Source organism: Sinohyriopsis cumingii, chromosome 7 (genome assembly GCF_028554795.1).
Source record: "Sinohyriopsis cumingii isolate HCF-2022 chromosome 7, ASM2855479v2, whole genome shotgun sequence".
In the NCBI taxonomy this organism is placed as follows: domain Eukaryota; kingdom Metazoa; phylum Mollusca; class Bivalvia; order Unionida; family Unionidae; genus Sinohyriopsis; species Sinohyriopsis cumingii.
Window position 1 is genome coordinate 2511377 of NC_142967.1, and position 25296 is coordinate 2536672.

At 36.0% G+C, this 25296-nt stretch overlaps 1 long non-coding RNA gene across 1 annotated transcript in view; it reads right to left on the reverse strand.

The window, feature by feature from the left end:
* The window catches only part of LOC149794638 (uncharacterized), a 99231-nt gene that overhangs the window by 51871 nt on the left and 22064 nt on the right, over positions 1-25296 (reverse strand). The window contains exon 3 of the long non-coding RNA XR_016422174.1: positions 24729-24758. This is a non-coding gene — a long non-coding RNA (uncharacterized LOC149794638). The remainder of the gene's footprint in view (positions 1-24728; positions 24759-25296) is intronic.

Here is a 25296-nt window from a genome sequence, read left to right on the forward strand (position 1 = left end):
ATTGATGGTGTATCTTTGCAGCAGAAAAAAAGCCCCACAACAACAATAAGAAACATTAATTAGCGACAACTATCGGTAACAGTTCATTACATATAGTTTTACCAGATTCGCAGTCTGTGTGGATCTGCGAGTCACGCGATAGACTCTTTAAATGTGAGCATGTCATATCTCATTAAGAAAATGGGATTGGTCGTTTTGACACCAACAAGAAATGAACGCAGTGTTTTTGTCATGTGCTTTTTAGCTGTCACCAACAGAGATGATCAATATTGTGTGTATTTGCGGCGAGTTTGACATTTTCATGTCAGTTTATATATATATATATATATATATATATATATATATATATATATATATATATATATATATATATATATATATATATATATATTCAAATTTACACTGGGTGGAAATACCATCTCTATGTGTGATTAATTTAAATAGCTAGGTATTATTTCTTCCAAAAATCGGCGATTGTTAAAAGCTAAAAATGCAAACGAGAACGAGCAAAACAAAAGAACCAGGCATCTTTGTTCATGGTAGAGATTTACAGTTACAACTGTTTGATCACACAAATTTACTGAAAAAGTTCACACATAATTCCTAAGATATATAACAATACTTAGGAAGAGCATCAGGTACTTTCCTGTATTCAAAACTTGGCAGGAAACCAATGACATTTATATTCAATCTCGCATGATTAGGTTTTGTATCTCAATAATAAATGCTAAATACTCCAAAATTTTCAAAACGTTATTCATTATCATGCTGAGAGCAGCAGGGAAGTTGTACAGACCAGGTGGCACAGATAAAATTAAGCCTCCCACGCAATCTTTCTCCGTACAAGCCTCAGATTTCAAAAATAAACCCTCCTGCGCAAATTAATCAGCGAAATTTCGACCCAGGATGCAATTTCAGGCATAAAAAAAAACAACAAAATTTAGGGGGGAGGTAGTAAAATTTATGTGCGATTGCAAGGAAAAGTTGCGGATATTAATTTTATTTCACAATAAAACAATATAGTTGAAAATAAGATGAGTCGGAAAACTAGCACAGTTGGTGAACCTCATTCTGCCAGATTAGCGCAAGAAGAATTAGCGGCAGTAAAGAAACTTATTCCAACAAAACAATTATTTAAGAAAAAAGTTCGTGAGTACGATGATGCTCAATATCATATTGGTGAGGTATCGTCAAAATGGTTGAGTCCAGTCACTGGAGCTATCGAACAAGTCGCATACGGCAAACAAAAGAAAGATAAGGAACTTAAAGATCTTGGGGTTATTCCTATGATGAAAGATATCGAGCAACACACTCGAGTGGTTCCTGGCCAGCTTGATCAAATTCATCAAGAACAAACACAAGTACGTCAAGCACAAGCACAAGCACAAGTGCGAGCACAAACACAAAGGTTACAAGGACAAATACAGCAAGCACGAACAAAAGCACAAGTGCGAGCACAAACACAAGCTTTGAAAGATCAATTACAACAAGAGCAACAGAAACAAGAAGAAGAACAATTCGAAGAGAGAATATCAAATGTCCCAGGCTCCGATAAATTTACCGGTGATGTTATCGCAAAAATAAAATCAATGAAACCGAATGAGGTTGTAAGGTTTACTGCAGAAAATTATAAGAAAGATAAACGAATAAAATTGATGAAACCTGCTGCTGCCGAAAATGTAACATTTACGCAATGGATTAAGTGGATATATTACATCCACAATGATGTCAAAACAGTTAAAAACGATCCAGAATATTCTAATTTTTTAGCTGCTGTGACACTTTATAAAACACCTTCATCTAGCAAAACTGAACCAAAGAAATTTGAACCAGAGGAATTTCCAAAAATTGGACAAAAAACATTTATGCCATCACAATTTTTTACTAACGATGCTCTTGAACAATTTAGTGACGAAGATAATTTAATTCAAATAGCTAGATTTGGTTTTATGGAATCAGAAAAATATTTGAATCCACAACATCAGCATTTAAGACTGACAAGAAGCCAGTGGATTCCTACTGTGTATTTTGCTTCTGTGGGTAAACCTACGAATACAAAAGATCCTGATTATATAAATTTTTTAACAAAAATAAATCTATTAGATTGGGAAGAAAAAATATTACCTGAGAAACCAAAAACAGGAAGCGGATATACCGTTTGCCCTGACAATGTTGTCAACGACGTATCTCGTCTCGAAGTATTAATCGGAGGAAAACGAGCTGGAAATAACTCCCACGAAATAATCAACGAAGCCTCGGATATTTGTCAGCGATTATTCCGTGGTGGTGTAATTGATTCTCACATTTACAAAAAACTCGTCGATGAGCTCATCGATTAAAACAACATAATTGAAATAATATGATTATTCATAAACATCAACGCAGACCAAGACAGGTCCGCGTAGTTAACTCTAGATTGCCAGTATACAAATATATCCACGGCAATGGACTTGGCGATATCATTGGAAGTCTTGTCACTCGAGTGGCACCTAAAATTGGTCCCGCGATCAAACAATTCGGGTTAAAAGCAATAGGAAAGATTGGTGAGACCGCTGTTTCTGGTATTGGCAATTTAGCCAGTAAAGGCTTCAACGCTGTCAAAAGTAAAATATTAAATTTAATACGTAAAAAACGACCCGTCAAATTACCTATCACCAGCGAAATGCCGCCCGAAATTAGCAAAACCATAAACGACGCAGCAAATAAGAAAATAAACGATCTAGCACAGGAAGTTGCTAAGACAAATCTAGCTCATGAAATTGCAAACACAAATCTAGCAAACACAAATTTAGCGCATGAAATTGCAAACACAAATCTAGCGCATGAAATTGCAAACACAAATCACGCACATGAAATTGCAAATACAAGTTTCATTTCAGGAGATGGTCTTCGTTTTAGACGATATCATTAATAATAATGTTTTCACATGTGTCAAATGAGGTATTTGACATGGACGAGCCTGTAGGCAGGGACACATCAATACGAGATTTTCAGTATTTCTCGTATGATGTAGTTGAACCAAATACACCTAATCGCAAGGAAATTCAAGTTCACGATACCACAAGATATTTTCTTCCATCTGAGGCATATATCGAGGTTGTTGGGATACTTAATAAAACCGATAATACCAACTACGATGCGAATTTTAACGTTGGATTTGTCAACAACGGTATCATGGCGTTATTCAAGAGCGCAACTTATATGATTGATGGAAGAGAGATTGAATCAATCAATGACAATGTTGATATAGCAACGACAATTATAGGCCTAGCAAGATACTCGGATGATTTTACCAGATCGGCCGGTCCTAGTATGATGTTCGCCAAGGATAACTCTAATAAACCTGTATTTAAACCGTTTGTTGTTAGACAACCTAATGATCGTGCCGCTGCTCCTGCTGCTATCGAAAATATGATAATTAACTCCAGTGAAAATTACAATCTTGGATTTGCCACGCGAAAGAAAATGTTAGTTGGGGCCGAGAATAATTTCTCTTGTGCAATTCCATTATCTCATATTTTTGGATTTTGCCGGCATTTTAGAAAAGTTATTTACGGAGCAAAGCACACAATTTCCTTTATTCGAGATGCCGCTGGTAATGACAGAGCCATTTGGCGAGAGGCTGGTGATGCTGGTAAAGTAACATTAACTAAAATTACTCTGTGGATGCCAGCAGTAACACCATCAATTCACGAGGAAGAAAAATTATTATCATTCATGAATCAAGGGGGAAAATCCGTTATGTCCTGGCTAACAACAACAACCGACTCCTCCGCCGATTTCAATCTTAATGGAATATATACTTGGCGAATTGCGTCACAACAAGGTGTTTCAGCACCTAGGCATATCTTCGTTGTTCTTCAGAATGCAGATAGATACGATCAAACGCATAGCCACATGATATTTGATCGATTAGAGGCAACAAACGTTTCATTGAGAATAAACGGTCAACAAGAACCATCCGAGGAAATAGCTATTAATTTTACCAATTACTCCACGGCACGCGCGTATCATCAGTTACTAAGTTTCATGGGTCGCGATCAAAATATCGATACCGGATTGCAAATATCACAGTTAGATTTTAATACTCTATATCCCATCTATTACTTTTCCCTGGAACATCTTGATTTGGTAAAACAGTCAGTTGTTGATATTCATTTCAAGGCCAGAATTAATACAGGAGGACCGGCAAGAGCCATCGCGGTTATTCTCAGCGATAGAACAATGATCCTAGAAGGCATCAGTGGTAGAATGAGAGTTATCGATGCACCCGTAGAAAACATGTGATAAATTCTAAATTTAGATTAAGTGATTATTAATATGCCATACGAGCACGTCAGCGTAACACTGACCCCAGGTCAGATAAAAAAACTCCAAGCAGCAACAACAGCACGGAGAGGTTTGAAATTAACCCTGAAAAATAATCAGATTCACGGTGGACCTAACAAACTATCGCTAACTAGAGGTCAACATGGACGATTTACCAAAGCCAGATCAATGAATTCTGGTGTTCATGTAACTCTCTCCATTGGCGCAGTCAGAGACATGGTCAAGGTAGGTGGTTTCCTTCCTTTGTTATTACCATTAATATCCGCGATTGCAGGACCATTATTAGGATTCGCAGGCAAAAAAATAATAGAAAAAGTTACCGGAGGAAGATACGGTAAAAAAAAATATCATCGCGGATCCGGTCTGAGACTAGGACGACCTCCAATGTACGGATCCGGCCTAAGATCATCACGCCATTATCAAATTTAGATTTAATCAATGAAGCAAAGAAAAAGAAAATAAAGTTTTTCAGAGGTGTGTTTATGCGAGATCAACTACCAGACAAACCAAATCGCACTGAGACAGGAATAATTAACCTTGATGATAATTCCGGTCCTGGTACTCACTGGGTTGCCTATGCGATTAATCCTCGCGAAATCATTTACTTTGATTCATACGGACTAGCACCACCTAATGAATTTTTCAAATACATATCATCGTTGAAACTTCCAGTTTGGTATTCAACGCTTCCAACACAAACATTAACAGACCCACCAATATGCGGTCCAGAATCAATTAACGTTCTAGAGGCAATTTCAAAATCATCACGCCCTTATCACAAAATTTTATTTGAATATACCGTAGATAAATATCATGGTTGACATTTACGGTAGATCTCTCTTCAGAAAGAAAAAAGAAACAGACGAAGAAACAAATGTCATCGATACATCAAAGTTTGCAACTAAGAGAGATATTAATAATCTTCTATCGTTGGCAGAGATAAATCCTGGTGAAATTGCTGTTTTTCAAAATACCGAAGGGCGATTGCAAACTAGCAATGTCAAAATAACTGATATGATCAGCCGAGACGAATATAACGAACGCATCAAGCAATTTACTCAGTTATCAGATTCAGTAACAAAATCTATCACTGACGTTACTAATCTTATCACAAATTTACCATCGAAGGCAAATATCGCAGACGTAGAAAAATCTGATAAAGAACTATCAGCGACATTGTTGTTAAAGTTGGATAAGGCAGTCTACAATGAAGATCAAGAAAAACTTACAAAGCAACTAACCAAACTAACTAACGATCTTAAAAAACTCGATGAAACCTTAAAACAACTTAGTAAGAAAGTCGATGAGAATATAAAGAAAACCACTGATACTTCATTCGTTGCAGATCAACTAACAAAGAAAAAAGTTGATCAGGAATTGCACGATGACCTCATCGATAAAGTAGGAAAGATCAACGAAGATATTACTAATATTATCGCTGACGTTACTGAAATAAAAAACACAATAGACAAGAAAGGCGATAAAGTACTATACGATGATCTTAGCAAGACGACAAAGAAAATCAATGATGATATCGCCAAAATCAATAAACACATCGAAGCGGTACGTGGAGGTGATTACGATGATCTTACTGAAAAAACAAAATCCATCAACGATGATATCGCCAAGATAAACAAAGATATCGAAGCGGTACGTGTACTAACATTCCAAAAAGCTGATAAAACATCACACGATGATCTTAGCGATAAAACAAAGAAAATCGGCGCTGATATTGATGCGATGCGCGTATTAATGAATCAGAAAGACGAGAAAACAAAATCCATCAACGATGATATTGATCAAATCAGCAAAGACATTGAAACAGTTCGTGGATTAGTGCATCAAAAAGCTGAAAAAACAGCACACGATGATCTCAGCGAAAAACTAACAAGAACAACCAGGGATGTTACCAGTATTCTCGCCGATGTCACAAAGATAAATACTGCAATAAGCGAAAAAGCTGATAAATCATTACACGATGAGAAAACAAAATCCATCAATGATAATATCGATCAAATCAACAAAGATATTGAAACGGTTCGTGGATTAACTCATCAAAAAATTGATAAATCATTATATGACGAGAAAACAAAATCCATCAATGATGATATTAACGCAGTACGTGGATTAACTCATCAAAAAATTGATAAATCATTATATGACGAGAAAACAAAATCCATCAATGATGATATTAACGCAGTACGTGAATTAGCGAATCAAAAAGTTGATAAATCATTATATAATGAGAAAACAAAATCTATCAGCGATGATATTAACGCAGTACGTGAATTAGCGAATCAGAAAATTGATAAATCATTATATAATGAGAAAACAAAATCTATCAGCGATGACATTACTAAAGTTAGTAAAGACGTTGAAGTAGTTCGTGGATTAGCACAACAGAAAGTTGATAAAACATCACACGATGATCTCAGCGAAAAACTAACAAGAACAACCAAGGATGTTACCGGAATTTTTTCTGATATTAACGCAGTTCGTGGATTAGCGATTCAAAAAATTGATAAATCATTACACGACGAGAAAACAAAATCCATCAATGATGATATTGAGGCAGTACGTGAATTAGCAAATCAGAAAGTTGATAAATCATCACATGACGAGAAAACAAAATCCATCGGCGATGATATTACTAAAGTTAGTAAAGAAGTTGAAGTAGTTCGTGGATTAGCGAATCAGAAAGTTGATAAATCAGCACACGATGATCTCGGTGAAAAACTAACAAGAACCACTAGGGATGTTACTAACATTCTTGCCGATGTTACAAAGATAAATACCGCAATGAATGAGAAAGTTGATAAATCATTACACGACGAGAAAACAAAATCCATCAGCGATGATATTAACGCGGTTCGTGAATTAGCGCAACAGAAAGTCGATAAATCATTACACGACGAGAAAACAAAATCCATCAGCGATGATATTGAAACAGTTCGTGAATTAGCGAATCAGAAAGTTGATAAAACATCACACGATGACCTCCACAAGAAAATCATTGAAGATAATACCAAAATCAATGATGATATTAACACAATACGCCAAATCGCAAGTAAGAAAGTTGATAAAACATTACACGATAATATCCAAAAGAAACAAAAGAAAACCAACGATGATATTCTCGCAGATGTTACCAAGATAAATACAGCAATAGGAGAAAAAGTCGATAAAAAAACCATCGATGATATCAATGAGAAAGTAAAATCTATCAACGATGAAATTACCAAGATAAATACAGCAGTAGGTGAAAAAGTCGATATACCATCCATTCTAAGGATCACAACGGAATTAAATGATCTTTCTGGAAAAATTAACCAAAAAGTTGATACATCATTGTACGACAGAGAGATTCAAAGCGTCAACACAAAACTATCATCGTTGAATATTCCCACGTTGGCTCGTATTTCGCCCATGCTGGAGCGTATTACGATACCTGATGAGGCTGTAACAAATAAATTACATTGTCGTGTGCCGTTTGTGGTTTATGCAGGTAGCGATGAATGGAGTCCCGAATTTGATGAATTTAAATTCACTCCGCGAGTTAGTGGCATATATCGAATATATGTCATCTCATCTGTAAATTTTATGATACAAGCAAAGAATCATGACACCCATGAATATTATCCTGGGTTTTATATTATTCGCATGCTTGCAGATAATACTAATATATTCAAACTAATACCACCAGATAGAACCACCACGGAATCAACTTATTATTTCGCAATTTTCGAGTATTTTTCTCCCGAGTTTACAACTAATCCGGGGGTTAAAAAGATAGGTATCCGAAGTTAATTAACCCAGTCCAATTGGCTAGATAAATTAATAATAAATGACCGCATCGGATTACCGTTATAATCAGGCGCGATCATGGCAGGATTCGTTAAGAAAACTACTTGACAATTATCAAATAAAAATAAAAAAATATCAACGCAGATTAGTTACCATTGATATCGCTGTTTACGCAGTATCAGCCATAATCGCCGGTGCGGGAATAGTATTATCCGCGGTAACAACAATCGCGCCAATCGTAGCAACAATAATAATCTCGTCAACAACAACAATAGCCGGTGTTCTCAATATCATTGCAAGAAAAATATCATCGTGCACAAATGAGAAATTATCATTGTACAAAAACAAACTAACTAAGATCAATGATGCGTATTCGAAATTATCATCGATGATTTCTGAAAGTCTCAACGACGGCGTTATATCCGATCTAGAATTTTATTCGATGATCGGTATCTACTCGGAGATTGAACAAATGAATATTAATAATGTCCGAGTTAATCCAGATCGTGAAAAACACAACGTCGCCGACAACAACGTTAATATCGCTAAGCTCAACTAACCCGGAATTTAACGTTGAATTTCCAACTCCAATTGGCGTCAAGGAAATGGCGCTGATACAACTTCGTGTTTATAACAGCTGGCCTAATATCAGAGCAAAATCATTCGGTAAATTATTATCAAACAACTCGCTTGTTGTTGCTGATAAGAAACACGCAGATGGAACTCCCAATTGGTTCATTGTTAGTATACCAACAGGCAGTTATGAAATTGAACAGATCGATAAAGAGTTCAACACTAGAATATCGAATATTACTGGTGATGCTGATCCAGGAATAAAGATATCGGCGCACGAACCAACGCTATCATCAATCATTGAAGTATCATCGCCGTACATGGTAGATATTTACCGTTCATCTATCAGGACAGTATTGGGTTGGCCTGAGATTCCGCCTGGTAGAATAACAACACCGGAACCAAAGAAGACGGACTTTATCAGCAATGAAAAAAACTACCACGGAATTGACTTGGACTATATTGATCAGTATGAAAAAACAAAGGAAAAATTTGATTTTTCTTCAGGGTCGGTTTATATGCTAGATTTGTTCGAGGATAGCATTATAATATTATTCGTTAAAATTATCGACAAATACGAGGAACAAAAGAATCTACTGGAACATTATTTCCAGGAGTGCGTATTTAACGTACAAGCCTCATGTAACGAAATTATAATAATAACAGAGCGGATAAATAAATTAGCCGCTGATATGGAACTTATTAACAACCTAGCAACGGGTTATATACAAAACAGCGCTGTCTTTGGCATGGGCTTTATTATTAATGCGTTTATGCAACGACATAATCTAACCGAGAGGACTTTGCCAAATTATAAGTTTCCCGGCTATAACGCTGATGAGATGAGGAAATTTATCACTGATACAATTGATAGGTTATTTCCTAAATTACACGACGCGTGGGTTAAGAAGAAATCACAAGCAGAATCAATCCTGATGCATGACAATGATGGACTTGGACAAGGGCGTCATATTTCTCCTGGCATTGTTAATATAACTGACGTTATCGCTGTTTATCTTCATGCTGATGTTGTAGAGGGAAGTTATAATGTTGATCCTGCAATATCAAGAGCGGAGCAGGGATTTATATTATACACGTTTTCTCCTAACGTCTCTCCTGGTCATCTGATAATAAAAGAGCCAGTTAATCCGTTCTATCTGCGATGTCATAATCGATTATTATCAAGGATAAATTTCAAACTAACGAATCAAGATGGAAATTTACTTGATATTCGTGGAGAAACATTAAGTATCAGCTTGTTGGTAAAATCGTAAGTGAATCTGTATCCCAGGGAAAAACAAACGAAAAAAATAAATAAAATCCAGGAGAATTTTCAAAATTAATATGTTTTTTTATTTTTTGTGAAATTTATTTAGGAATTAGCTTACTTTCATCGACAAGTCTTTTCAACTGTCTAACGCGCGAACTTGCAATTTTTCTTGATTCGTATGCGTCAGATAAAACCGACCTAGCCTTTTCTATCAACGTTGATAATTTAACGAAATCCTCGACGTGATCATCACTGACTGTCGCAAGTGATTGATACATCGCGATTTGGATTTTCTTTATTAATTTATATTCTGATGGTAGCGTATATTTGTATTCGAGTCTTCCCAGAATAATTGTCTCGAATTCTGATCTGATTTTATTTGTATCTAGATCCGATGAAAGATCTATCTTTTTTTTCAGACTATTAATCTCTCCAATGATATCGTTTATTGTTTCTTCGTCCATTATATTAATTTTGTAATATTCAATTATTCTTCGTCGAATATTATTGGGATATAGGAGAATTTGATCCAGGTGCCGAGATTATACGAAAACGTCGCGTTGATTATTTTTTCTGCTACTCGCCACACCGATGCTTTACTAATTTCATAATATTTCGCAGCGGCATTCATCGATGTGAATATAATTTCTTCATTTGTTTCTTGATTTATCGATTTGACTGCCTTGGCATATTTCGGATACCTGCCAATGGCATTGCTGTTAAATGAATTTTCACTCGAAGTTACCGCGCGAAGGTTGGATAATTCATTGTTGAGTTTATTTCCATCGATATGATCGATAACCAAATTATCCTTGATGAGCCCATGGAAACATTCGAACACAAATCGATGACAGAAATAATGGCATCTTCCTTTTCTTCCATTACTGAAATTACATCTAAGGTATCCAAATTTATCAACATTACCAACACGATTCTTCGTTTTGATACTTCTGACGGTTCCATCCGATGACGCTTCGTAGCCCTCGATGGTGGGATGCGATTTATACTCGTGTGAGATTTTCATTGTGGGAATCGCTGATTTCATTTCCATATATGATATTCTCTTTGTTTAAATCGTAATTTGCCTTGAAACGATTAATATAATCTTCTTCACATTTTATCACTGAGGAAGATCTTTTTTCATAATATCTTCGTAACTCACGATATTTTTTTCCTCCACAAGAGAAACACAATCGTGTCTTTCCTCGAATGCCAACTTGACAAACTAAACATCGCTGTGGTCCCTTGTTACCTCGTCGAATTTCGTATATGTGAGCGCCGCAATATTCACCTCTACAGGATTTATCACATGATTTTGTTGATCCGACTATTATCCATTTACATTGCATATTATAATTTAAACATTTGTCTAAAATATAATAATGGATTTATTTGATCTTGACGAGGCAGAATATATCATTCCTGAAGTTGATCGTGCAAAGAAGGAATTTTTTGATGATGGAGCGATTCATGTTTGGTCGACGTGGAAAACTAACTTCGTTGATGCTACGATGAATTTGGAGCGAGCAAAAAAGATAATCGAACATATAAAAAATTCGCATAAGGAAGAGCGATTTATCTTTGGAATAAAATTTATTGCACAAATGCCCGATGATACTTGGATTATTCGTGATAAACGAGATCCAGTACGCGGCGGTAAGAAAAATGTTGTTCTTGATAAAAATTCAAAGCCAGGATTGTTATTGGGGATTGATGGTCCTTATTATGCTAGAGCGTATCCTTCTAGTGCTGTTGTTTATGGAATTTATCGGCTGAATAATAATCCTGATGCGAAAAATCTACCTGCGATGAAAGAATCTCCGAAAATAAATTGCGTGGCCGAGCGAGTTATCGAACACATGAAAAATGCACGACGTGGATCTGGTCTGACTCAATTGAGATTGAATAAAATTAATTCATGGGCAAAGACAGTTGTTGATGGTGCATCGATTGACGATGTTGCTGCGTTGAGCAAGAAACTTAAATTTCCTATCACGGTTAAAACATTATCGGGAGAAATATTATATTCATCGCCGTATAGTTCTCGAGGAACACCAATCGAAATTGTTGATCATAATTCACATGCATGGTCGCAGTCAGTTATGATATTTCCACGAGATCGTTCTGTTAAGTTTTATCCTGTGGAATCCGGAAAAGACAACTCCGATGCAATGTTTAGGTTTATCAAACTATTAGCCAAGTCCGATCCAATATCGATTTGGTTATTCTCAAGCGAAGAAAGGTATGATCAGTTTATCTTGCCACGGGGAGATATTTACCGTGATGAAATATTACACGAATCAATGAAAAATATCGCGGAGAAATATTCGTCAAATCCAGATCAGTTATTAACGAATTGTTTTACTGTTCCATCTGTTGCCGCTCATGCTGCTAGAGAAAGAAATTCATGGAAACCTACAAGGAATGAATTTCTCAATGATATTCAACTTAGTTGTATCGAATACGGCCATGGAGGATTATGGAATACCAAATATTATTTCGAGGATATGATTTCCGTTGATATGAGCGCGTGCTACCCTGGAAGTTTCCTTGGGTATGGTGATTGTGCGGATTACTTTGCTAAATTCGGCCATCCCACCAACGAGATGACGAGAGTTGCAATTAACGGACCATTACCTGATTTTGTCATGACCGGATTCGCTCATGTTACTTCATTCGAGTTTGCTGAAAACTTACATAAGATTTGTTATATTTGGTTTGGTCGGCATTTATCTCAGCGAAGATGGGTCCCTACGGTATTGTTGAGATTTATGTTGGATTCGTCGATGTTAATATCATTGACGGTAAGTGAAGCGATTATATCGTATAGGAAGCAGACCGAAGTGTGGTTGCCCACGGACTGTGAAAATGCGAAAGATATTGGAAGAAAAATAATTGGTAAATTTACTCAAGGAGGATCAATTGATCATAAACATCGCCACGCTAGATTATTTATCAATGATGCTGAGATGGACTTTATTATTGCCGATACAGTGTCGCGTGGAATATTTTGCAACAGAGAAAATATTATTATTGATGGAACAAAGTTAGGTACTGTGATTAGTTATCTCGATGGAGAATCAGCGCAATATACGCATTTAAGATCATCGATGCTAGCTTATGTGAGTATTAATTTACTGTCGATGATAAATAAATTTGCTGATATCGCGGTAAGGGTTGCAACGGATTCGTTTTATATCGATAAGAAATATCAGTGTAGATTAGAAAATTTAATCACCAATGGTTCATGGGGAACCTGGAGAATAAAAAACGAGGATATTCTAGATTATTGCGAAGACGCTGATGTAGAAGATTGCGATAAGTTTCATAAAGATAAATATGATGAAGTATCAACAGCAGCATCCGCATTCGATCCGATTTCACGTAACAAATTTGTTTACATGAATGGCCCTGGTGGTAGTGGTAAAACAACAAGAGCAATAAATTTATTTTCAAAATCTGATATGATCGTGTTGACTCCAACTCATAGATTAGCGCGAGAAATAAAACAACGCGGCGTTAATTCTTGTACGTATCACAGTTATTTCAAGTACAGCGGTGGATTGTGGGATTCGGCTCGCATGGGAAACAAATACATCAACAAGATTATAATATTTGATGAAATTTGCAAAGTAAATTTAGTTATGTTAAAATCATTCCTGGATTGGCTAGAAGAAAAAAACACCGCTGTAATAATGTGCGGAGATCATGGCCAACCTGATCCTATTGATGGCGAATCTCCTCATGAGTGGCTTAGAAATTTTGTAGATTATTATGAAGAAATTGACGCTGATTATAGATCAAATGATATTTTACTGACTGAATTTAAAAAAATAATTCGGTTGCAACCTAATAAGTTTCAATGTGATGTGATGAGAAAAATAATTGACGAGACTCCGATGAATATTTTTCTAACTTTGTGGCGTCCTGATCATTTGATTGTTGCTAGTAGAAAAATTATTCGCGATGCTATTCAGGAAATACTATTCAAACTTCACTGTGAGAAATTTCCAACATTGCAGGTACCATTGTGTTACAGGCCAGCTGATACCAGGAAACAAAATATTAATGTTACTTTGCCATGCGGAGAAGAAAAAATGATGGTTTTGAATGATATTATTTTCGTTGATATTAATCTTGTCAATGATGCGATAAACGCAGAAAGATCGCCATGGAAACTCGGATATGCAGCAACGATACATTCATCGCAAGGATTAACAGTAGATTGCCAAGTCTGGCTCGTCGATGATAGAATTTCCTGGTCAAATTTAGTTTATCTAGCAGTTTCTCGAGTAAGAAAATTATCTCAATTAGGTAGAATTAAATTTCACATAAGTGACGATGGCGGTAATTGAGTATCTCTCGGTATTATTTGTAATTCTTCTTTGGTAAATCCTCGTTGTGGTGCTAGTGAATCTAGAAAATAAATTGCTGGTCTTCCTGATGATCTTGTTACGGCTGATATTTTATGTGTCGTAACGCTCCAAGTTGGATCGGTTGCTCTTTTTCTGCCACCCTCAGCTTCTCCTTCCTTATATAAATATCTGACAATAACATTACCTAGCACAGGCGGAATTATGGAACTTCGCTTTAGTGGTATATTTGTCTTTGTAATTGCAATTGCGGGCTTCATTGATATTGTTCGTGTTACTTCGTTATTCAGCGCATTAATCACGTGAGGTAATCTTGTTGCCCAATCATGAGATCGATTATCCTGGATAAATTCTCTCGCGTATTGATATCCGAATAATCGTTCCGCTAGTGTTTTGTTGAATCTTTCAACGATAGCCTGACTACGATGAACACCAACTACGCCACGTCGAATTTTAACATTATTCTTTTTCATTAACGCAGTAACCGCGCCAAGGAATTCTCGTCCTGGATCAATTTGAAGAAGCTTCGGCCATGTCAGTGGAGATCGTGAATAAATTCTCTCAAATGCCTTTGAAATTTCCGTTGCTGTTTTATTTGATAATGGTTCTGCTTCTTTGTACCTACTAGCAATATCAACAATAGTTAAGACGTATTTGTATGTAACTCCATCAACGGTATCATGAGGAAGAAACATTAAATCAGCCTGGTGAACTTCATTAGGCACACTGACGGAGAAACTCGCATATGGTATTTTTTTAGGTGGAGGAAGATAAATTTGCCAAACCGCCTGCTTTGATAACCATGATGCAGCGGTGGATTGTTTTACTTTTGCTGCCTTGGCAAGTTTGGCTATTGCTGATTTTCCTCGCCAGAATCCTCGCGGAGAATAATATATTTGCTCCATTATAAATTACCAGCACCGAGGACTAATTTACCTTTCATTGCGCCTTTTACTAACCAAGTTGCTAATTTCTCTTTGAAACTTTTATTAGGAACTGCGTCTATTGCGTGAATTAATTTAATATCAGCGAGATGTCGTTGTTCTAAATCTCCGCTACGATATGCAAGATCGTGATAGTAGCATGCATTATCAATGGCGTTTACTGGATCCTCGCCAGGATTTGGTTGATTATTACTGTTAAGTCTTATATCTAGCCTTGTACCAGGTCCGCAGTAATTATATCCTGGCAGATGTTTCTCTCCGGGATATTTCGCCCAAGGCAATCCTGGTAGATTTTTCATGGAGGCGGCGATGTCTCCTCCGGTTCTTCTATCTTTTTTTTTACAAATCTAAATTTAATTGTCCCGCAAACTGCGCATTCTCCTCTGATTGCATTCCTGTTGTTGCGCGTAACGACTTCGATTGGATTTATCGTAGCAGTTCGAGTGCGACACTTAACACAATATGAATCCATGATATTCTAATAACATGAATGTAATTGATTTTTCAGCCACGAAAAAACGCGAGAAAATGAAACACACCGCGGCATTACCAAATTCGATAAGAATGATAATCATTGGACCGTCGGGATCTGGAAAGACGCAGTTGTTGTTGAATTTAATAATGCGATGGCTAAAATGGGATAAGTTGTATTTGGTTGCGCCATCCGTTGATGATCAGAGATGTTATCAGGTACTGAAGGAATTTAGTGATAATACTGAAGAAGGAACAATAGAATTTATAACGGATATCAATGAAGCTCCATCGGTGGAAAATTTAGACGGTGATGTTAATAATCTTGTTGTTTTCGATGACGTGATGCTGGATAAGCAAACTAACCCAGCTAGGATATTCTCGCGTGGCCGACATAAGAACACCGATGTAATTTACGTGACGCAGCGATATACGCAAATTCCAAAGGTGATTAGAGACAATTGTAATATTTTATCAGTTTTCAATGGCGTTGATACTCACACGCTAAGAAATATTCATCAGACTTGGTGCAACGGCGATATGGACATAAATAAATTTAAAATTTTCTTTAGTCACGCTCAAGCAACACCACACGGTTTTGTCACGATTAATCTTCATGATCCGCGTAGTAGGTATCGAATCGGTCTTGATCAGATTTACTCATAAAATTGCAACTTTTCCTTGCAATCGCACATAAATTTTACTACCTCCCCCCTAAATTTTGTTTTTTTTTTTTATGCCTGAAATTGCATCCTGGGTCGAAATTTCGCTGATTAATTTGCGCAGGAGGGTTTATTTTTGAAATCTGAGGCTTGTACGGAGAAAGATTGCGTGGGAGGCTTAATTTTATATGTGCCACCTGGTCTGTACAACTTCCCTGCTGCTTGCTGAGTGATATTCATTTTTCAGATTTTCCTGTAAATGGCTTGAACATATTAGAAACATTTTTATTTCAGTTGGAGGAATTGATCTGCTCTACCAAACATCAATATGTAATCGTCACGCTATTGATATATTTACAACGAAACGTTTATTCGCCTTTGCTAAAAGTTAGAACTAGCATCTGCAATCGTCCAGTAGAGTAAACGCGTTGAGAAAATACACCATGGCAAGACAGAAAATGAACTGTGACATAGGTGATACATTTCGCTGTTTACTTTTCGTCTTTCTTTTTCTCAAGAGAAAGATGTACATTCCTACCATCTTATTATTATACTATTTCTAATCTAATAATGTCTGGTAAACTCTTATTATTGTACTAATCCTAATGTAATAAAGTCTGGTAAACTCTTATTCTTGTATTAATCCTAATGTAATAAAATCCTGTAAACACTTATTTTTTAACTAATCATAATGTAATAAAATCAAGTAAACTCTTATTATGGTGCTACTCCTAATGTAATAAAGTCTGGTATACTCTTTTTATTTTACTAATCATAATGTAATAAAGTCTGGTAAACTTGTATTACTGTACTATTCCTAATGTAATAAAGTCGGGTAAACTCGTAGTATTGTACTAATCCTAATGTACTAAAGTAGGGTCAATATTAACACGTCTTTAAATTTATTGTCATAATTATGAAAAGAAATTATGTAACGGCCATTAACACACAACTGAGTCATCAACTGGACGTGCACGTGTACATTTATTTGTGTGATTGTATGTACGTATACAAACGTATGTATATGTGTACATATGTGTAATACATTGCAAAAATTGTTCATCATAATGTTCTGTTCGAATTGTGGTTTACATTATACGATACTGATTCACAACCCATATTGTCATATATCACTAAAACGTTCAATAACTACTCTCCATACACACTGCCACTGACACCTGAAATCTAGAAGCATTGCGTTGCCATCATATACCGCCCGCGTTGCAACATTATATTAATATCAGGCATTTCTCATTGGCTGAACAGGTCAGCGCGTTCTACAGTAATCCAGCGTATTGGTATCTTCACGATTGCCTCAGCTTAACATAACAACCTCTGTGTGCTCGCGTGTGATAATTTTCTATCACAGTATGGAAGTTTTGTTTATAAAACATTTATGTACATTTGCTTCCTAAAGCACACTTTTTACAGTTTTACTGAGTTGTGTTCCCTAAATACACTATTTAACTGAGCTGTGAACAATAGATGTTCACCAATGCAATTATTTCTTCAAAACTCAATAAAGCATGGCAATGATCCCTACAAAAGTCCAATCTTGTATATCATTGTCGTACTTTGATATCGATCAACACTGATTAACCATAATCTCCTTGAATATCCGAGGGATTATATATTCTAATAAAACATACCATATACAGTATTTAAGTATTTGAAAAAGAAAAGTGTTGTTACTATATTAAAAGTAACTCATTTGTCCTGGAGAATATGAACATGTATTGAAGTAAAATAACCAGAGTCTGTGAAAAATCGAGAAATTCCAAAGTCATATAGTCAGAGGTTATAATTCCGCTAAACCTTTCGTCACCTCAGTTCTCGCCAGTATTTGGCTGCATACCAGATCGGCTTATAATCCCCATAAAAAATAAGAGCGTTATTGTGAGGAAAAGAAAATGTGACGGAAAGAAGGTCGGACAGGCATTGTTTAATATCTCCCGCATTCTACAAAAGGTGTGGAACGATACACTTATTAATTTATTACTTGTAATATTCAACATGATAAAGTGTGAAGTATGCAACGTACACCAAAACCATAATGTCAGTGGAAGCGTAAAGTGCAAAGTATATACAAGAAGAGTACACCAAACAATGATGTCCCTGGGGGCAGTGTATTAGTAGACCATCAGATACAATGACATTTTGAGAACTGTGTTGAGGGTATGTGATCTACTCCATGGCATTATTGAACAGCCACGAAATTACAAACCTTCAAATACTCATAATTTTTGCATGACACGATTAAGTATGACAAAATCAAAATGACACGATAAAATATGACAAAATCAAAATGACAATTAAGTATGACAAAATCAAGATGACACGATTAAGTATGACAAAATCAAAGTGACACGATTAAGTATGACCAAATTAAATATAGTATTCTAAGTCCATGATTTTTAATGCATTTCGTGTAGTTCATTTAGAATGGAACATATTCATTTTTATACGAGTAATTTTACTCAGACACCACTCCAAAAACAACAACAACAACAACAACAACAAAACGGCTGTTTTGTGAGACCTTTCGTCAAGCAACTGAATAAAAGTGTATAAATCATTCCTCGCCAAGTTATTGGAATTTTTGGCTGTCATATTGGTACTTGTACTAAACGAAAAATACATAGACTTAAGTACCGGGAAGTCCCAGGCACAGAAGAGCGATCGGAGTTATGCGAATGTTGTGTACCGGTTGTCCCTACAATACATAGAGGTTATAGGAACTGTTGTCCACCCAAAAATAAAGTAAAATAAACAACTGATAGGTCAATACATGCATACATACATACATACATACATACATACATACATACATACATACATACATAGTCAAACTGAGAACGAAGGAGAATGACGGATACTATCAGTGCTATTCGTGGAGTAAAATAAAGATAGAAAACATTTTCCATTTCAAAGGAGAAAAATCCCGAAGCCCTACAGACCATTCCATCTTTGCTTTGTTGTTTGCTAAAAAGGCTGATAAATCATATTAATCCGTTAAATGAACGCCTTGATTCAAAGACCTTAGGGCTGATGGGCAAGTGACACGAACAAATAACTGTCATCTGATAATCATTATTGCCAAACACGGATAAATCATTCTTCTGCGCAAGCACGGTACACTAGAGACCGTTCAATGAATCAATAATAACGAAAGGAAACACAAAGACGCCTGAACTAATTCATACAGTATTGTATGTTCGTGTAACACAACTATGCATAGAGTTAGTCCTAACCTAATAGGTTTCTCTCATATTACATCTATATGGTACACGTATACGGATTTCATTACACGACTAAGGCATTTTTAAGTTCAAGTACTTTTATAATCACCATGTTTTAAAAAGGGACGAGACTCTCATATAATAATAAATGCAGTCAATGATGCAAATATATCATTTGAATTACTGCATATATCCAACTGCTTTCATCTGTCATTATCTTTTCTTGCGTTAGAGTTGCTCGCGAAATCGTTCCTTCATTTTGTTCAGAAGCGAATTCATCAGTCAGGCCTGCCTTTCCGACCTCATCGTTTAGAAAGACCGCTTCATCCCTGCTCTTTAACTAAGTGATTTCCATTTCAACACCAAATGCTAATGATAATTGTGACTATTTCCGCGTCATTACCAAAGTTTTTCAAATCCTATTCGTTCTTTGAAGCGGCTAATTAGAGACAACTAGAAACGTGACCAACTGAGAAATTAGCGCACTGCTTTTCATTAATGCTTGTAGCATTTTAGCCTTAAAACGAGATTGCTGCTTTCGGTAACATTGTGCGCTCTTGGTACTTTTTGACTGGCGCAGTGATAAATATTGTGCAAGCTTTAATTGGTTTCGCACTTGATCAAAATCTGTATACTCTTTCTTCTTATATATTTTATTTCTTGAGAATTATGAAAAGCTCAAAACCCACCCACCCCCTTCCAATTGTCCATATGATTCAATATCAATTATTCATTAAGCACATTATGTCAAAAGATCTGGACATTTCATGCCTTCAATCAAGTTCGGATGTATGTGAAAACTTACGAAGTACTTACATCTATTTAAATGTAAACAAATCTGGTATTAAATATGCATAGACAACATAAATATAGGTAGATAGTAATGAAATCGAAAAATAAAACACAATTGAATAGTTAGCTACTTATCTATTCAACGAGGCAGTTTCAAGGAGGCTATAAAATCACGTATGAAATGAAAAGTCGTTCGGAATTTTATTACTCTCGCTCTGCATCTATGGCGTTCCAAGCGTTCGGGTCTTTACAGACGTTCCAAGCGTTCGGGTCGTTATCGGCGTTCAGAGCGTTTCAGTCGTTACGGGCGTTGCAAGTGTTTCGATGATGACAGGCGTTTTAAACTCAATTCTCGAAGTCGTTAATAATCACTATTAGCTTGAAATCATATTTATGCACATCTCCATGTCGGTTACTTTTGCTCGCTTTAATTACGAGTATTGATTTTGTGTGATTTTCTTTAACCATTGTATTAAAAACATGTATATATGGATGGATGCTTAAGAAAGGTTAGTGTGTGTATTCTATGATCGCAAGAAAATAAAGTATGATAAACTAGCGTTTGAGTTGAGCTTTGTATTTAATTCCAGGAGACACTACTGTATTTTTGGGAATAAAGTATCTTTTTCTATATCTTGGCCATGGCTACATGCCTGGTAAATAAGAATGAAAGGATTGATATATTAGAACACGGGCGTCCAACTTTGTTTTCTTTTTATTTGTTTTGGTTTAGGGCCTAAACAGATATGAATCTCAATGTCGCGGGCCGGACATTAATTCAAATGCGTGTTTTCAAAAGGACTGCGGTCAGCACAATATAAAGGACTGGGCCCCATGCGCCCCGTGGGCCACGGTTTCGACACACCTGTATTAATAGATAAGTTATGGTGGATGTATGTACTGCTCATGCTGTCATTGTTTCAACATCTTCATCAGTTTCTTTGGTGATTCTATCAAAGTTTTTCCAGATAGCAAAACTGTCCATGTATTTGTTTTTGATTTATTTCTATATTTTCGATGGCAAGGTTGTGAGAAGATCTAAACGGACGATGGTTCCTAAATCATCAACTGAGTTTAAAAAGTAAACTTCTTACCGTATGTGTTCACTTATAAGTCAAATTCAACCACGCTTTGAATAGACACATATCTGCTGCGTCATAATGCGCACGCAGATCAGGTACGATAAAGTTTGCAAGGCGTAATCAGTAGAACAAACTGCAGATCAGCGTTTATGCTGTTTACAGTGGGAAAGGATTTTAGTTAATTCGGCAATAATTAAAAGGGTTAAACATAGAAGATAATATAAATATAACTTTACAGAAATGCTGAATACAACATACATCATTATCTCGTGCAACCAAAGAATGCAAGACGATAACGAGAATACAGAAAATTAGACTATAACGTTTGCAGATGTTTTTTCTAATACACTTTTGTCAATCTCATATTTGTGGACATCTGCAATAAAAAATAGTATTTTTCATTTTCTTATTTCAATTTGTTTTTGCTATGATGATATTTTCTGCGTTACATAATTAAACATGTTATGGAAGATTAGTTAATAATTTCATCGATTGATATATTAATTTTACGAATAAATGTATCTCAGAAACACCCATTGACTGCATTCTTTTTGAAATTGCAACGGTTTTTAAGTGTTCGATAACTTCAGTAGTCATGTTGCGATAGGAGCATTCCGATTAAAAGGCGTATCGAAAACGTTGTCAGATTTGTCAGAAATATTACATGGTTTGATTTTGTCAGAACTAAATATGATTTCAGATCTGGTGTTTGCTTTATGCTTATCAGAAAAGGACACATTAAGTTGTACCAGTTGGCGGTCGGAACCAAATGCCTCATGTCAGTAAATGTTAATACATCGCATCGTCTTGGGTTTATTTTCGTACTCAGACTACACGATTTTCTTATATTTATGCTCTCTTAGATTGCATGGGCGCTCTTGTAATCACACGTAAAATTTACGTTCTAAGTCTTGCATGACTCAAAGATCGACGGTAAATTATATAAGCGGCTTTGATTTTATGACGATAAATATGACATTATGATTTTATCATGATAAATTTGACATTATGGTTTTATCAGACAGCTCCGGTGTCCTAATGGGTTAGAGCGTCCACCATGGATGTGGGAGGTCGCTGGTTCGAATCCCGGCCGAGTCATACCAAAGACTTATATAAATGGTACTAACATGAGCCTCGCTAGTCGCTCAGTATTAAGGTCTCACTGGATACTTTCGTATTTTGATACCTCCCTAATTTTTACGGTAAAAGGCATGAAACTAATTATCACTAGCCTAGTATTTATAAATTCACACACAAACTAAATATGTAATGTGGTTTAGATTTACTTTGAATTAGGCTTGAAAATGGGTTGACTTGTTGGTGACTGCCTGTCACAGTTAGACGAGCATTGGAGATAAATGCGTAACTTGGGCTGCAAATGAGCAGCCGACTTAGCTTACGTATTTACGTGTGTCTGCTACAGAGGTAAATATCTACAAATCTAGATGGTTGAGGGGTGATGAAAAGTATGCTAATTTGTTATAGTACTAGTGAACTTTATTCATGCATAAGGCACATACTACTTCCTTTAGCTAACTTGTCACAGGAAAATATTCAAAATAGCTCTTTTTTGTCAAAAATAAATGCAAAATTTAGGGGTTGGTTGCAGTGTTGGTTCAGTATAAAAGCCACCAGTTGCATCAGGAATTAACCTGAATGCCGCAGTCAAAATCACACACGTATGCTTTCTACAATAATCATTAGTCTGTTTTATTTTGTATCTTCAGTGTAAACTTATTCTCATTTTGCTGCAATAGGTCATTGTCGGATGAAAATTCACCAGATAAACTGTCCAGTGAGACCATAAGAGGTTAGTGTTAGGACTGGTTGGCCTTTTGTCTTTATAATGTGACTCAGTGGAACATGATGCTACATGTCTGCGGCAAGATGCCCCAGTGCTAGACATCACTATAAACTACCACGCTGCAGGCATCGTAGCGATATGACTGAAAAACTGTTAAAGCTGCATTAAAAAAAATTAGAATCTCACATCGCATATAAGCAGCTTTCATTGTTGCATTTCTTTCGCAAAAAAAGAACTGCGTATGCATTGCTAGTGAGTAAAGAATATATACTTAGCGGTATAAAAGAGTCCCTCAAACAAGCTGAATGCATGCTACATGCATGAGTCACAACCTGAATTAAAGGCTTCAATGCATTCCCCACACATCACCATCTGTATGCGTAGGCGTTTAACGTTCGATATTTTAAGTTAATGAAAACTATTGGGGAAGAATGTGAAAACATTGATGGAAGAAGTACGTGAAATATGAGATTCGGGAAAGAGTAGCTCTAAATTCTAATCGACCCGGTCTGATATCATCTGCTGAAAAGCAGTTTAATAGAAATGTTGTTGAATGCAACAGTAAATGCATAGTCGGGAGCAAGTATTCCTCGTACTTTTTGACATTGATTGAACCATTTGCTTTTAGATATATATTCGCACACAAGGAAGTCCATTTATATTACATTCCTCCCACAAATCAGAGCAATTACAAGAATAAGCGATCGAGGGCACAAAGGGAATATATTACTTTAAAATGATGACAACTGCGTGGAAGACACATATATATAGTAAGTCATACACACGTATATAGTTAAAAGGATTTATCATACATACATGCATACATACATACATACATACATACATACATACATACATACGGCCTCTCTGGTGGCCTGCTGGTTAGAGCGTCCACCTCGGATGCGGGAGGTCGTGGGTTAGATCCCCGGCGGAGTCATACCAAAGACTTACAAAAATGGTACTAACAGCTGCCTCGCTTGACGCTCAGCTTTAAGAGGTTAGTGTTAGGACTGGTCGACCTGGTGTCAGGATAATGTGACTGGATGGGACATCATGCTACATGTCTGCGACATGATGCCTCAGTGCTAGACATCACTATAAACTGCCACACTGCAGACATTGTAGCGATATGACTGAAAAATTGGCAAAGCTACATTAAAAATCCAATCACACGCACAGATACATACATATATACATATGCGTTAAAAAAATAAAATCTCACTTCGCATATAAGCGGCTTTTATTGTTACTTTTCTTTCGCAATATATAGTTCAAAGTATTGCATGATTCATTAGTTTATATAGTGATGTCTAGCACTGGGGCATCAGACATGTACATACATACATACATACATACATACATATGTATATCATGTTGTTTCTTACCTCTCCTACCTCCTTGTCTGTTATGTATATCTGTAATGAAAAATATATAGATTATAATATCACTGTATATCTTTAATGAAAAATACATAGATTACAATATCACTGTATATCGAGGATCTTTGAGCAATGGTTGACATTTATTTTATAGACACTTATATTTTTAATTCCATTATTTCAAGATAGAGAGTTGCTTACCCGAGTGCTCGTTTGAAATGTAGTTCATGAAACTCGTTGAATAACATTATATGCCACGAGATGCTTGCAGCTAGTGGCATATTGTAATATTCAGCAAGTTTCATAAATTTCATTTCAAACGAAAAATATCTGTTTATCACATAAACTTAAGGAGTTTGTTTTGGTGCATGCATAGCGTCACAGTACAGGGATCATGACATCAGTAAAGATGCGCATAATGTGAAACAAATAATGTATTTTATTTTATGCTAAGCAGTGAATTACTTGATTTTCTAATTAAAATATTATTGATATTTCACTGCAGTGAAAAAATAACAATATTTTTTCACTACCGGAACTACTTTAAGGGGTCAGAACATACTTACCTCCCTTT